We start from the raw sequence: 13625 nt of genomic DNA, 5'->3' as shown, positions 1-13625 counted from the left end.
GTTGCTTTTATCTATTTATTCATTATGACTGTTAAAAACATAATGAAATAAATAAAAGCAACATTATAAATTATATGAATATATAATGTATAAAACCCACAATAGCAACAAACCTGTATAACCATATCAGCCGTTATGCATAACGTAAGAGCACTGCCATTAAAACTCACAGTATTACGTAAGTGCATAAGTATTGCCACACTGGGACAGACCAAAGGTCCATCAAGCCCAGCATCCTATTTCCAACAGTGGCCAATCCAGGTTACAAATACCCGGCAAGATCCCAAAAATGTACAAAACATTTTATACTGCTTATCCCAGAAATAGTGGATTTTCCCCAAGTCCATTTAATAACGGTCTATGGACTTTTCCTTTAGGAAGCTGTCCAAACCTTTTTTAAACTCCGCTAAGCTAACCACCTTTACCATATTCTCTGGCAACGAATTCCAGAGTTTAATTACACGTTGAGTGAAGAAACATTTTCTCCGATTCATTTTAAATTTACTACATTGTAGCTTCATCGGATGCCCCCTAGTCCTAGTATTTCTGGAAAGCGTAAACAGACGCTTCACATCTACCAATTCAACTCCACTCATTGTTTTATAGACCTCTATCATATCTCCCCTCAGCTGTCTTTTCTCCAAGCTGAAGAGCCCTAGCTGCTTTAGCCTTTCCTCATAGGGAAGTCATCCCATCCCCTTTATCATTTTCGTTGCCCTTCTCTGCACCTTTTCTAATTCCACTATATCTTTTTTGAGATGCGGCGACCAGAATTGAACACAATATTTGAGGTGCACCATGGAGCGATACAAAGGCATTAAATTATAAATTATAAGTACATGATTCTAATTAGAATTATACTGTGAGTTTTAATGGCAGTGCTCTTACGTTATGCATAACGGCTGATATGGTTATACAGGTTTGTTGCTATTGTGGGTTTTATACATTATATATTCATATAATTTAAAAATGTTGCTTTTATCTATTTATACATTATGTTTTATATTTGTTTTTAATAGTATTTTCATCCCTTGAGGCAGCCTCAGGACCGCCAAGAGACACAGCTAGGCCCAGGGCAGGAATGCCCCCAACCACCTGGGCCGCCGCACCGTGCCCTCCACCTCCTTACCTTCCTGTGTCTGCTCCTACCTCAGCTGTCATCGCCTGTGTGCCAGGACCCAGGTTATCACATTAATGCAATCATCCGGGTCCTGGGACACAGGAGCAGGAGAGACAGACCCGGAAGCAGGCAGGTAGGAAGTACATAAGTAATGCCACACTGGGAAAAGACCAAGGGTCCATCAAGCCCAGCATCCTGTCCACGACAGCGGACAATCCAGGCCAAGGGCACCTGGCAAGCTTCCCAAACATACAAACATTCTATATATGTTATTCCCGGAATTGTGGATTTTTCCCAAGTCCATTTAGTAGTGATTTATGGACTTGTCCTTTAGGAAACTGTCTAACCCCTTTTTAAACTCTGCCAAGCTGACCGCCTTCACCACATTCAATGGCAACGAATTCCAGAGTTTAATTATGCGTTGGGTGAAGAAAACTTTTCTCCGATTTGTTTTAAATTTACTACACTGTAGTTTCATCGCATGCTTCTGCTTCTGCTCCCTTGAAACCTTGCCGGCACTGCCCCCCCCCCCCTTAAAGCAGCCCATCTCTGGGCAAAACTTGGCCGAGTCAGGCATCAATTTATCCCTCAAGTTCTGTTGTTTTATAAATAAATATTACTTTGGATTCATCTGGTCTACATTCTGTTTTTCACCTGTTGTCACTCTGGGTTTTGTAGACCGATTGCCTTCTTGTTTCTTGCAACTGAAGGCTGATACTGCATATGTTCTGTAATTAGGAGTGTGAATGTCAGGTCGGGATGTGCACAACTTCCAGCGAATTTTACAGAAGGCTGAACATGTGAAAGGTAATCCTATACGCTAAGCTGGTGTGTGAAATTATGCATATAAAGTATAGACTAGTAGCAATTCCCTGCAATTGGCTCCAGTAATTGGCAGTTGCATTTTTAAGCACCAGGCACTGTTCTAAAAATAGAAGGCCTGATATTCAGTCAGTGTTTTGCTGACCTCCACTGGTGTTAAACCCAGAAATTCAATGCCAGGCCATGTCCGGGCACGGTCCTGAGTTTCCGGGTTTCTGGAGCTAGCTAATGCGTAGCTGATTAAGAGCGATAGTCATTATTTTGTTGGGCAGACTAGATGAACCGTACAGGTCTTTATCTGCCGTCTTTTATTACGTTACTATCAGGCTTATTTTCGAAAGAGAAGGGCACCCATCTTCCGACACAAATCGGGAGATGGGCGTCCTTTTCTCAGGGTCACCCAAATCAGCATAATCAAAAGCCGATTTTGGGCATCCTCAACTGCTTTCCGTCACGGGGATGGCCAAAGTTCACGGGTGCGTGTTGGCACCGTAGCGAAGGCGGGACTGGGGCGTGATTAAGAGATGGGCATCCTCGGCCGATAATGGAAAAAAGAAGGGCGTCTCTGATGAGCACTTGGCCGACTTTACTTGGTCCATTTTTTCTTGCGACCAAGCCCGAACTGACCAGATGACCACTGGAGGGAATCGGGAATGACCTCCCCTTACTCCCCCAGTGGTCACTAACCCCCTCCCACCCTAAAAAAATGTAAAAAAAAAATTTTTGTCAGCCTCAAATGTCATACCCAGCTCTATAACAGCAGTATGCAGGTCCCTGGAGCAGTTTTAGTGGGTGCAGTGCACGTCAGGCAGGCAGACCCAGCCCCACCCCCCTACCTGTGAGCCCTCCAAAACCCACCCGAAACCCACTGTACCCACATGTAGGTGCCCTCCTTCACCCCTTAGGGCTATGGTAGTGGTGTAGAGTTGTGGGTAGTGGGTTTTGGGGGGGGCTCAGCACCCAAGGTAAGGGAGATATACACCTGGGAGCAATTTGTGAAGTCCACTGCAGTGCCCCTTAGGGTGCCCGGTTGGGTGTCCTGGCATGTCAGGGGGACCAGTGAACTATGAATTCTGGCTCCTCCCATGACCAAAGTGCTTGGATTTGGTCGTTTTTGAGATGGGCGTCCTCGGTTTCCATTATGGCCGAAAACTGGGGACGACCATCTCAACATTTAGGTCGATCATCTCTAAGGTCGACCTAAATGTTGAGATTTGGGCGTCCCCGGCCGTATTATTGAAACGAAAGATGGACACCCATCTTGTTTAGATAATACGGGTTTCCCCGCCCCTTCACGGGGCCGTCCTGCAAGGACGCCCTCATGAAAACTTGGGCGCCCCGTTCGATTATGCCCCTCCACGTTACTTAACAGGCTGTGGGCCGGAACGCCCCCAAAATAACCGTTTTTCAGTTCAGCAATAACCGGTTAAGTGCTGCTGAAAACGAGTGGTTAGCGCCGAAGAGGTGAATTAACCGGCCAGGAGCCATTTGTGGCTGATTAAATCGTTTGAATATCGATCCCAAAATGCCTAAATCAATTAGCCTGCAGTACTGTTTGGATTTATGCACACGGGTGGGTCACCAAACGACACACATGCATCTTATAGAAACAGTCACTTGTACATGCTGCATGCCCGCCGATGCCAGCCATTGACCTGTCCTTTTCTCAAGCCCGAGCGGCTTTGTGTGGAGTGGAGGAGTAGCCTAGTGGTTAGTGCAGCAGACTTTGATCCTAGGGAACTGAGTTCAATTCCCACTGCAGCTCCTTGTGACTCTGGGCAAGTCACTTAACCCTCCATTGCCCCTGGTACAAAATAAGTACCTGAATATATGTAAACCGCTTTGAATGTAGTTGCAAAAACCTCAGAAAGGCGGTGTATCAAGTCCCATTTCCCTTTCCCCCTTTCACTTATGACATCACAATATCAGAAGTGAGCCAAGTATCGGGCAATCAAGCCATTGTGACATCACTGATGAGGTTGGCTCTTATTGGTGGAATGAGTGGAGGAGTAGCCTAGTGGTTAGTGCAGTGGACTTTGATCCTGGGGAACTGTATTGGGCAATCAAGCCATTGTGACATCACTGATGAGGTTGGCTCTTATTGGTGGAATGAGTGGAGGAGTAGCCTAGTGATTAGTGCAGCAGACTATGATCCTGGGGACCTGAGTTCAATTCCCACTGCAGCTCCTTGTGACTCTGGGCAAATCACTTAATCCTCCATTGCCCTAGGTACAAAATAAGTACCTGAATATATGTAAACCGCTTTGAATGGAGTTGCAAAAAAACACAGAAAAGTGGTATATCAAGTCCCATTCCCGTTCATTCTCACTGCCAACTCATCCTCTGCTTCTCTCCGTAGGGCCCCTTCATCCTTACTCAAAACTCATCCTCTGTCTCACTCTGTAGTGTCCCTTGTCCCCCCTGCTAACTCTTTTGTCTGCATCTCTGGGACTCCGTTTGCCATCTTGTAGAAGATAGTTTTATTCAGATTTTGGTCACAACTTGTTATTATGGTATTCAAAGGTCATTTGACTGCTCAGCAAACACTCATATATCCCCTGCACTCTAAAAAAAATCATAGAACATTTTTTAAATCCTGAAACCACATTACCAAAAATCTCAGAGAAAAAAACATTAACTCAGCCCTCAACAAGTAACAGATATTAGAACCAGCCCTTGCCTCTATTTTGGTGAGTGATCTACAACTGATATTTCCTCTGTAAGCGTTGATGGGGGGACCCCCCACCTTGAGTAACCATTGTCAAGCCTCTTAAGACTTGTTAACTGTAAAGTCTCAATGTTTTGAACTATAACCTTGGCACACCAGAACACACCTGAAGTCTCTTTCTTTTCTGAAGTTTCCTTTATTGAATAAAGACAGATAATTTACTCACAGTCAGATGTTCAGAAGTGTTGCCCCAGGGCACAGAGACTCCGTAATTCTGAGAGCTGTATCAGTGGTTGGAGGTAGAAATCTGAAGAAAGGCAGCTTTATTGCAGAGGTGGGAAAATAGTTGAACAGGTAGAAATAGCTCAGAGCTGGGTGACTGGAAAGTGCAGTATCTCATTAGGAAGATATATTCAAGGTAAAAAAAAAAACAAGTTCGTTCCAGGGAGTTTAGCAGGACAAGTGCTGTCTGAAGCAAGATGGAGAATGCCTCATGGCGAGAGAGACAGGGAGGTCAAGAAGGTTCACACAGGCCCAGGGAGGAGGAGGTAAAGACCAATGGGGACAGAGCCAGCCACCAGGTGGCAAGGTTGGTCCTAGAGGACGGCCCTCGATTGGAGGGAAAGCTTATACCTGGCTGACCTTTCAGGACAGAGATAGTAAGAATGACCAGGAAATGATAGCAGGTAGACAAAAGAGCCAAACTTGGCTGAGAAAGAGGAGGTCTTTGCAGCAGGATAGACCAATAGTAACATACAGACAGGCAGGTGTGGCTGCATTACCTGTGAACTACATTACACACAATGCAATGCTCACATATCTTTGCAGTGAGACATGCAGCAGTGAAAATCCTTAGAAGTGAGAATAACAGTAAAAGCATTAAACACATTTTAGGGTCACATTATAAACTAGTGAAAGGATGTCAAAGGACAGAACAACCATCATCACCTCTACAACGGATCCTGACAGGAGTCAGATACAAGGGGGAGAACTGCTTAAAGAATTTGAGACGCAAAGACAGAGTGAAATTTTTAGCAGACCCAAAGTCCTTTGAGGAGGTGGCAAAATGCACGGTCGCTTTGGTAATAGAAGGAGATCATTATGAGAGTCTTGCACAGCATTTGCATCTTTAAATAATAGTGTTTACATATATTAACATACTACATACATAAGTAGTGGTTTCAGACATGCCACTACTGCATCATGCAGAGTTCTGAAGGGGGCGCGTTTTAGGCGAGATGAAAAAGCGTGGATGTATTTCTGACCCCGCACCATGAGAAATTTCAAAGGGGTGTTTTGGCGAGATGAAAAGTACGAGTGTAGTTCTAATTTTGCAACAGCAGTACACATACCGTATTAAAAAAAATGTTCATTTACACCCACTCTGACAAAGGGGAGTCAGCTTAACTGCTCCTTTGGACCGGTAGTTTGCAGACAATACTATGGCAGCATGATTGATTGATTTATTTGCTGCATTTGTATCCAGTGGCGTAGCCAAGGGTGGGCTTGGGTGGGCCCAGGCCCACCCGCTCTGAGCTCAGGCCCACCAGTAGCAGCACGCCTATGATGTGGCCGGCAGAGATTCCCAAGCTGAAAACTCCCAACAACTGTCCCTCCTGCATACCTTATAAATAGCAGATCTTCGCCTGCAGGAAGCAGCGACTGATACATACTGCTTACACCGGCCCCACAGCCTTCCCTCTGACGTATTCCCGCCTATGAGGAAACAGGAAGCTGCATCAGCGGGAAGGATGTGGGGCCTACATGAGTAGTGTGTATTAGTTGCTTCTCACTGAAAATCAGAAAATTGGAGTGGAGGAGTGACCTAGTGGTTAGGGTGGTGGAGGAGTGGCCTAGTGGTTAGGGTGGTGGACTTTGGTCCTGAGGAACTGAGTTTGATTCCCACTTCAGGCACAGGCAACTCCTTGTGACTCTGGGCAAATCACTTAACTGAGCCTGCCATGAGTGGGAAAGCATGGGGTGGGGTACAAATGTAACAAAAATAAAATAGATACTGTTGGACATTCTACATGGAATGTTGCTATTCCACTAGCAACATTTCATGTAGAAGGCTGCGCAGGCTTCTGTCTCTGTGAGTCTGACGTCCTGCACGTGCCTGCGCGGCCACATTGGTGATCTGCAAGGGCCGACTTCTACATGGAATGTTGCTGGTGGAATCTCAAATAGTAGCAACAGTGGAGGAGTGGCCTAGTGGTTAGGGTGGTGGACTTTGGTCCTGGGGAACTGAGGACCTGAGTTTGATTCCCACTTCAGGCACAGGCAACTCCTTGTGACTCTGGGCAAGTCACTTAACCCTCATAGTAGATGACGGCAGAAAAAGACCTGCATGGTCCATCCAGTCTGCCCATGACAAACTCATATGTGTATACCTTACCTTGAATTTGTACTGTCCTTTTCATGGCACAGACCATATAAGTCTGCCCAGCAGTATTTCCCGCCTCCCAACCACCACCCCCTCTTCCCCCCAACTGCTCCGCCACCCAATTTCAGCTAAGCTTCTGAGGATCCATTCCTTCTGCACAGGATTCCTCTATGCATATCCCACGCATGTTTGAACTCCGTTACCGTTTTCATCTCCACCACCTCCGGCGGGAGGGCATTCCAAGCGTCCACCACCCTCTCCGTGAAAAAATACTTCCTGACATCTTTCCTGAGTCTGCCCCCCTTCAATCTCATTTCATGTCCTCTCGTTCTACCGCCTTCCCATCTCCGGAAAAGATTCGTTTGCGGATTAATACCTTTCAAATATTTGAACGTCTGTATCATATCACCCCTGTTCCTCCTTTCCTCCAGGGTGTACATGTTCAGGTCAGCAAGCCTCTCTTCATACGTCTTGGAACGTAAATCCCATACCATCCTCGTAGCTTTTCTTTGCACCGCTTCCATTTTTTTAACATCCTTCGCAAGATATGGCCTCCAAAACTGAACACAATACTCCAGGTGGGGCCTCACCAATGTCTTATACAGGGGCATTAAAACCTCCTTTCTTCTGCTGGTCACTCCTCTCTCTATACAGCCTAGCAATCTTCTCGCTACTGCCACCGCCTTGTCGCACTGTTTCGTCGCCTTCAGGTCCTCAGATACTATCACCCCAAGATCCCTCTCCCCGTCCGTGCCTATCAGACTCTCCCTGCCTAACACATACGTCTCCCTTGGATTTCTACTCCCTAAGTGCATCACTTTGCATTTCTTAGCATTGAATTTTAATTGCCAAACGTTAGACCATTCTTCTAGCTTCTTCAGATCTTTTTCATGTTTTCCACACCCTCCGGGGTGTCCACTCTGTTGGAAATCTTGGTGTCATCCGCAAAAAGGCAAACTTTACCTTGTAATCCTTCGGCAATGTCACTCACAAATATATTGAACAGAATCGGCCCCAGCACCGATCCCTGAGGCACTCCACTACTCACCTTTCCCTCCTCCGAGCAAACTCCATTCACCACCACCCTCTGGCGTCTGTCCGTCAACCAGTTCCTAATCCAGTTCACCACTTCGGGTCCTATTTTCAGGCTGTCTAGTTTATTTAAGAGCCTCCTGTGGGGAACAGTGTCGAAAGCCTTGCTGAAATCTAAGTAGATGACATCCATAGCACGTCCTTGATTTAATTCTCCTGTCACCCAGTCAAAGAATTCAATGAGATTCGTTTGGCACGATTTCCCTTTGGTGAAACCATGTTGTCTTGGATCTTGCAACTTATTGGCTTCCAGGAAATTCACTATCCTTTCCTTCAGCATGGCTTCCATTACTTTTCCAATAACCGAAGTGAGGCTTACCGGCCTGTAGTTTCCAGCTTCTTCCCTATCCCCACTTTTGTGAAGAGGGACCACCTCCACCGTTCTCCAATCCCTCGGAACCTCTCCCGTCTCCAAGGATTTATTAAACAAGTCTTTAAGAGGACCCGCCAGAACCTCTCTGAGCTCCCTCAGTATTCTGGGGTGGATCCCGTCCGGCCCCATGGCTTTGTCCACCTTTAGCTTTCCAAGTTGTTGATACACACTCTCTTCCGTGAACGGCGCTCTATCCATCTCATTTTCAGGTGTACTTTTGCCAGTCTCTCTCGGTCCTTCCCCAGGGTTTTCTTCAGTGAAAACAGAACAAAAGTATCTATTTAACAAATTGGCTTTTTCTTCATCATTTTCTACATAGCGTTTTGTTGTATCTTTTAGTCTCACAATTCCCTTTATAGTCTTTCTCCTTTCACTAATATACCTGAAGAAGTTTTTGTCTCCCCTCCTTACATTTCTAGCCATTTGTTCTTCCGCTTGCGCCTTCACCAGACGTACCTCTCTCTTGGCTTCTTTCAGTTTCATCCGGTATTCCTCCCCATGTTCCTCCTCTTGAGATTTTCTATATTTCTGGAACACTAACTCTTTAATCTTTATTTTCTCAGCCACTTGCTTTGAGAACCATATCGGTTTCCTTTTTCTCTTGCTTTTATTTACTCTCCTTACATAAAGGTCTGTGGCCCTGTTTATTACTTCTTTTAGCCTGGACCACTGTCCTTCCACTTCTCGTATGTCCTCCCAGCCCATCAGCTCCTTCCTCAGGTATTCTCCCATTTTGTTAAAGTCAGCTCGCTTGAAATCCAGGACTTTGAGTTTAGAGTGGCCGCCATCCACATGAGCCGTTACATCAAAACAAACCGTTTGATGGTCACTGTTTCCAAGGTGCGCAGCTACTCGGACATTTGACACACTATCCCCATTCGTGAGCACCAGATCCAACGTGGCTGCCTCCCTCGTGGGTTCGTTCACCATTTGTCTGAGCAGAGCACTTTGGAAAGCATCCACAATCTCTCTACTTCTTTCCGATTTCGCAGAAGGATCCTTCCAATCTACATCCGGCAGATTAAAATCTCCCAACAACAGCACCTCTCTTTTCTTCCCCAACTTTTGAATATCAGCGATCAGATCTTTAGTTCTTCCAATTGTGTCGGGGGTCTATAGACAACACCCACGTGGACCAAGGTTCTATCCTCTCTTTTTAAGGTGATCCATATCGCTTCTTCCTTTCCCCAGTTCCCTGTCATTTCAGTCGCTGGGATATCATTTCTCACATACAGAGCTACTCCTCCACCTGTACGTCCCTCTCTATCCTTCCTAAAAAGATTATAGCCTGGTATGTTTACATCCCATTCATGGGAACCATTGAGCCATGTCTCTGTGACTGCAACTATGTCCAAGTCAGCCTCCAAAATCAGGGCTTGAAGGTCAGGAATTTTATTACTTAGACTGCGAGCATTTGTGGTCATCGCTTTCCATGTACATTTCCTAGTATGTGTTTTGGTTTTAGTGATTTGTGAGGGTGTTTTTTCTTTGGGTATCTTCTCATATTTTTGTTCCCCCTTCCTTGCTTTTTCTTTTTTTTTCCGCTTCAGTTTTATTTTCAGGAACATCACAGTGCTGTAGTGGAGCAAAAGAATTTTGTAGTGGTAACACTTGTGCGGGCGGATGCTTCTGTGTCACATGATGAAGTCTGCCCGAGCCTACTGTGAACCATCTGTTCTTATGTGGTTTTATTCTTTGAGGCAGTGGTGAGAAGTTATGATTCTGCACAGTCCTATAAGTTGCTTTAATTGCTTCTAATTCTTGCATTACTTTACAGAGCTCTTGTTTTAAAGTAGATAGCTGAAGACAGATAGGACAAGCTTTAAGTCTCCAGATGATTGGCCTTGAAACTAAAGCATCACAATTATTGCAGAGAATAAAAGTCATCCTGATTGGTTGAAATGGGTATGAACAGGTGTACTATGTTGGAGTAATAGTCTGCAAGACTGCCTGTGTATGATTGGGTAAAGTTAATGAGGACTGGTTTGTCTATAAATGAGTGGCAAACCCTGGAGTGGGTGGGTGGGTAGGATTATAAGTCCCCAAGTGTCAGCTAACTGCTGTTTTATCAAGGGAATTCTGTAGCTGGGTGGGACCAGGACCAAAGAATTTCCAATTGAATTAACCTTTAAAATTGTCTAAGAATCTAACTTTTTAATCTAAATATTCCCAATAATTACAGCTGTGTAAAATGTTACTTTTGAGTCTCAAATGAATTCAATGCTGTTTTAACAGCCTCTCCTCTCTCTTCCTATCAATCAGAGCTTGGCAGGACATGGGAAAGCATGGGGTGGGGTACAAATGTAACAAAAATAAAATAGATACTATTGGAGATTCTACATGGAATGTTGCTACTATTGGAGATTCTACATGGAATGTTGCTATTCCACTAGCAACATTCCATGTAGAAGGCTGCGCTGGCTTCTGTTTCTGTGAGTCTGACGTCCTGCGCGGCCACATTGGTGATCTGCAAGGGCCGACTTCTACATGGAATGTTGCTAGTGGAATAGCAACATTCCATGTAGAATCTCAAATAGTAGCAACAGTGGAGGAGTGGCCTAGTGGTTAGGGTGGTGGACTTTGGTCCTGAGTTTGATTCCCACTTCAGGCACAGGCAGCTCCTTGTGACTCTGGGTAAGTCACTTAACCCTCCATTGCCCCATGTAAGCCGCATTGAGCCTGCCATGCGTGGGAAAGCGCAGGGTACAAATGGAACAAAACAAAAAATGTAAAAGGTGTGCAGGAGAGGAGGGATATTTGAGAGACCATATGGCATGCAGGCGAGAGGAGAGACCAAATCACCTGTGGCATGGGGTGGGGTTCTTCTGCCCACCTATCTTGGGCCCAGGCCCACCCAAAATTGGGTGCCTGGCTACACCCCTGTTTGTATCCCACATTTTTCCCACCTCTTTGCAGGCTCAATGTGGCTTACACTATGCCGTAGTGGCGATCGCCATTTCCGGAATGAGAAGTACAGAATATTATTGCAATTAAAATACAGAAAATATAAAGTAAATTAGAAGTAATTAGATATACAATTCATTTCAGGTATTTGAGATCAAGGGTTAATGTATAACGTTCAGTAATGACAATGTGATTAAAGTAACCAAATAAGAGAGTTCAATGTTAACTTGTTCTGGTAAAGTAGAACCAGTCCCAAGCTTTCTTACTCCATAAAGGCTTAAATTCAGTAACAGATGTTAACATCCGAATACTTCCAGGGAGTTTGTTCCATAACCAGTGGCGTACCGGGGGGGGCAGTCCACCCCGGGTGCACGCCGCTGGGGGGGGGTGCCGCAGCGCGCGCCTGTCAGCTGAGTTCGCTAACTTCGCTGCAGCTCCCTCTGCCCCGGAACAGGTTACTTCCTGTTAGCGAAGTCAGTGAACGCAGCTGACAGGCGTGCGCCGTGGCATCCCCCCCCCAGCGGCATGCACCCGGGGGGGTGTCATTTCGCCAGGGGGGGGGGCGCGCTGCACCCCGGGGGGGGGCGCATCGGCGATCCGCCCTGGGTGTCATGCCGGCTAGGATCGCCACTGTCCATAACACCATTAGAAGTATCAACATATTGAACCTTCACTACAGAAGGCTCCACCCATAGCCAAAGTTCCAGTTGATCTCAAGGAGTGAGCTGGTTCATAGAACTTCAAATATTCAGCAACACCATTAATCAAAGTCTTAAAAAAATAATCCTCGGTACTTTAAATGTTCTCCTGAAGCTCACAGGTAGCCAACGTAGACTTCAAAGAAGATGGCACATGCTCGGTACATTGCAATCCCACGACCAGCTGTACAGCAGCATGTCATATGACCTGTAATGCTTTACAACAAGAATGAGATATAAACCCAGGAAAAGACTGGGTCACCTGGTACTGCTCAAAGAGGTTTTGTGATAATACACCCTGCAGAGACCTCCTTATGTCTTCTGATACCACTCAGGGCCTTGTGAAAATGGGAGGCCTCTGATGTCACCTGGTACTGCTTAGAGGATGTAATAACACATCCTGCAGAGCAGGGGCGGACTGAGGATGGTCTTGGCCCCCGGGCACTGAGGGTTGTCTGGGCCCCCCCCCCCCCCCCGCCCTGCCGCCACAGCTGACGCCCCCGCTGCCTCGGTCCTACCTGAGGGGTCCTGGTAGTCTGGTGGCCTCTGCGGGGGCCATGTTCTTTCCTGCTCACGGTGCTGCTGCTACTCCCCCACCTGCCGGCGCTGCTGTGTTTTCAAAATAGCGGCCGAGACTTCCAGTGGTAGTCTCGTGGGTCTCAACAGATATGGTGGTGTCAGGCCGGGGGTGGGGGGAATGGCGGCAGCTCAGCAGGCCAGGCAGGAAAGAACATATTCCCCCACCACTGAGGACACTAGATCACCAGTGGTGTGCCGGGCATCCGGGCAGAGCATCTGGGCCCTCGGGTACTGCCCGGCTGCCTGAATGGTCAGTCTGTCCCTGCTGCAGAGAGGTCCTTATGTCAGCTGGTATTGCTCAGAGGCCTTGGCAACACACCCTGTGGGAGGATCCTAATGTCACTTGGTGCCAGGGGTGTAGCTAGGTGGGGCTAGGGCCCCCACAGATTTAGTCCTGGCCCCAAGTTTTGCTGGCAGGGGTCCCCAACCCCCCACCAGCCTAAGGCTTCTTCAGCGCTGATTTCCAGCGTGTTCGCTGATCTGTGCTGCTGTCTTCTTGAGTCCTGACTTCCTCACGTTCCTTTAAGTGAAACTGAGCATGACGTCCTGATGTCAGGAGGAAGAAAACACAGATCAGCGAACTTAAAGGAACGTCAGGACTCAAGAAGACAGCAGCACAGATCAGCAAACGCGCCAGAGACCGGCACTGAAGAAGACTTTGGCTGGTGGGGGTTGGGGACCCCCGCCAGCAAGGATACCTTGTGGCGGCGGTGGGTCAGGGGTCTAAGATGTGCTCCCTCACCTTGGGCTCTGGACCCCCCTCCCACCGAGGTCTGGCTATGCCCCTGCTTGGTACTGGTACAGGGCACTGTGATAATATAGCCTGTGGGAGGCTCCAGGAAGGCCTCTGTGATAACAAGGGCTTTTTTTGAGGGGGTACTTGGGGGTACTGAGCACCGGCACCTTTTCTATTATCTGCTAAAATTGACCCATGGACCCCAAGTTTTAATGAAAGAGCTCAGGCTCTACACACCAATTCTGCCTTG

The sequence above is a fragment of the Microcaecilia unicolor genome, chromosome 2, assembly GCF_901765095.1.
Source record: "Microcaecilia unicolor chromosome 2, aMicUni1.1, whole genome shotgun sequence".
Taxonomy (NCBI): domain Eukaryota; kingdom Metazoa; phylum Chordata; class Amphibia; order Gymnophiona; family Siphonopidae; genus Microcaecilia; species Microcaecilia unicolor.
Note: the sequence above shows the minus strand (reverse complement) of the source record.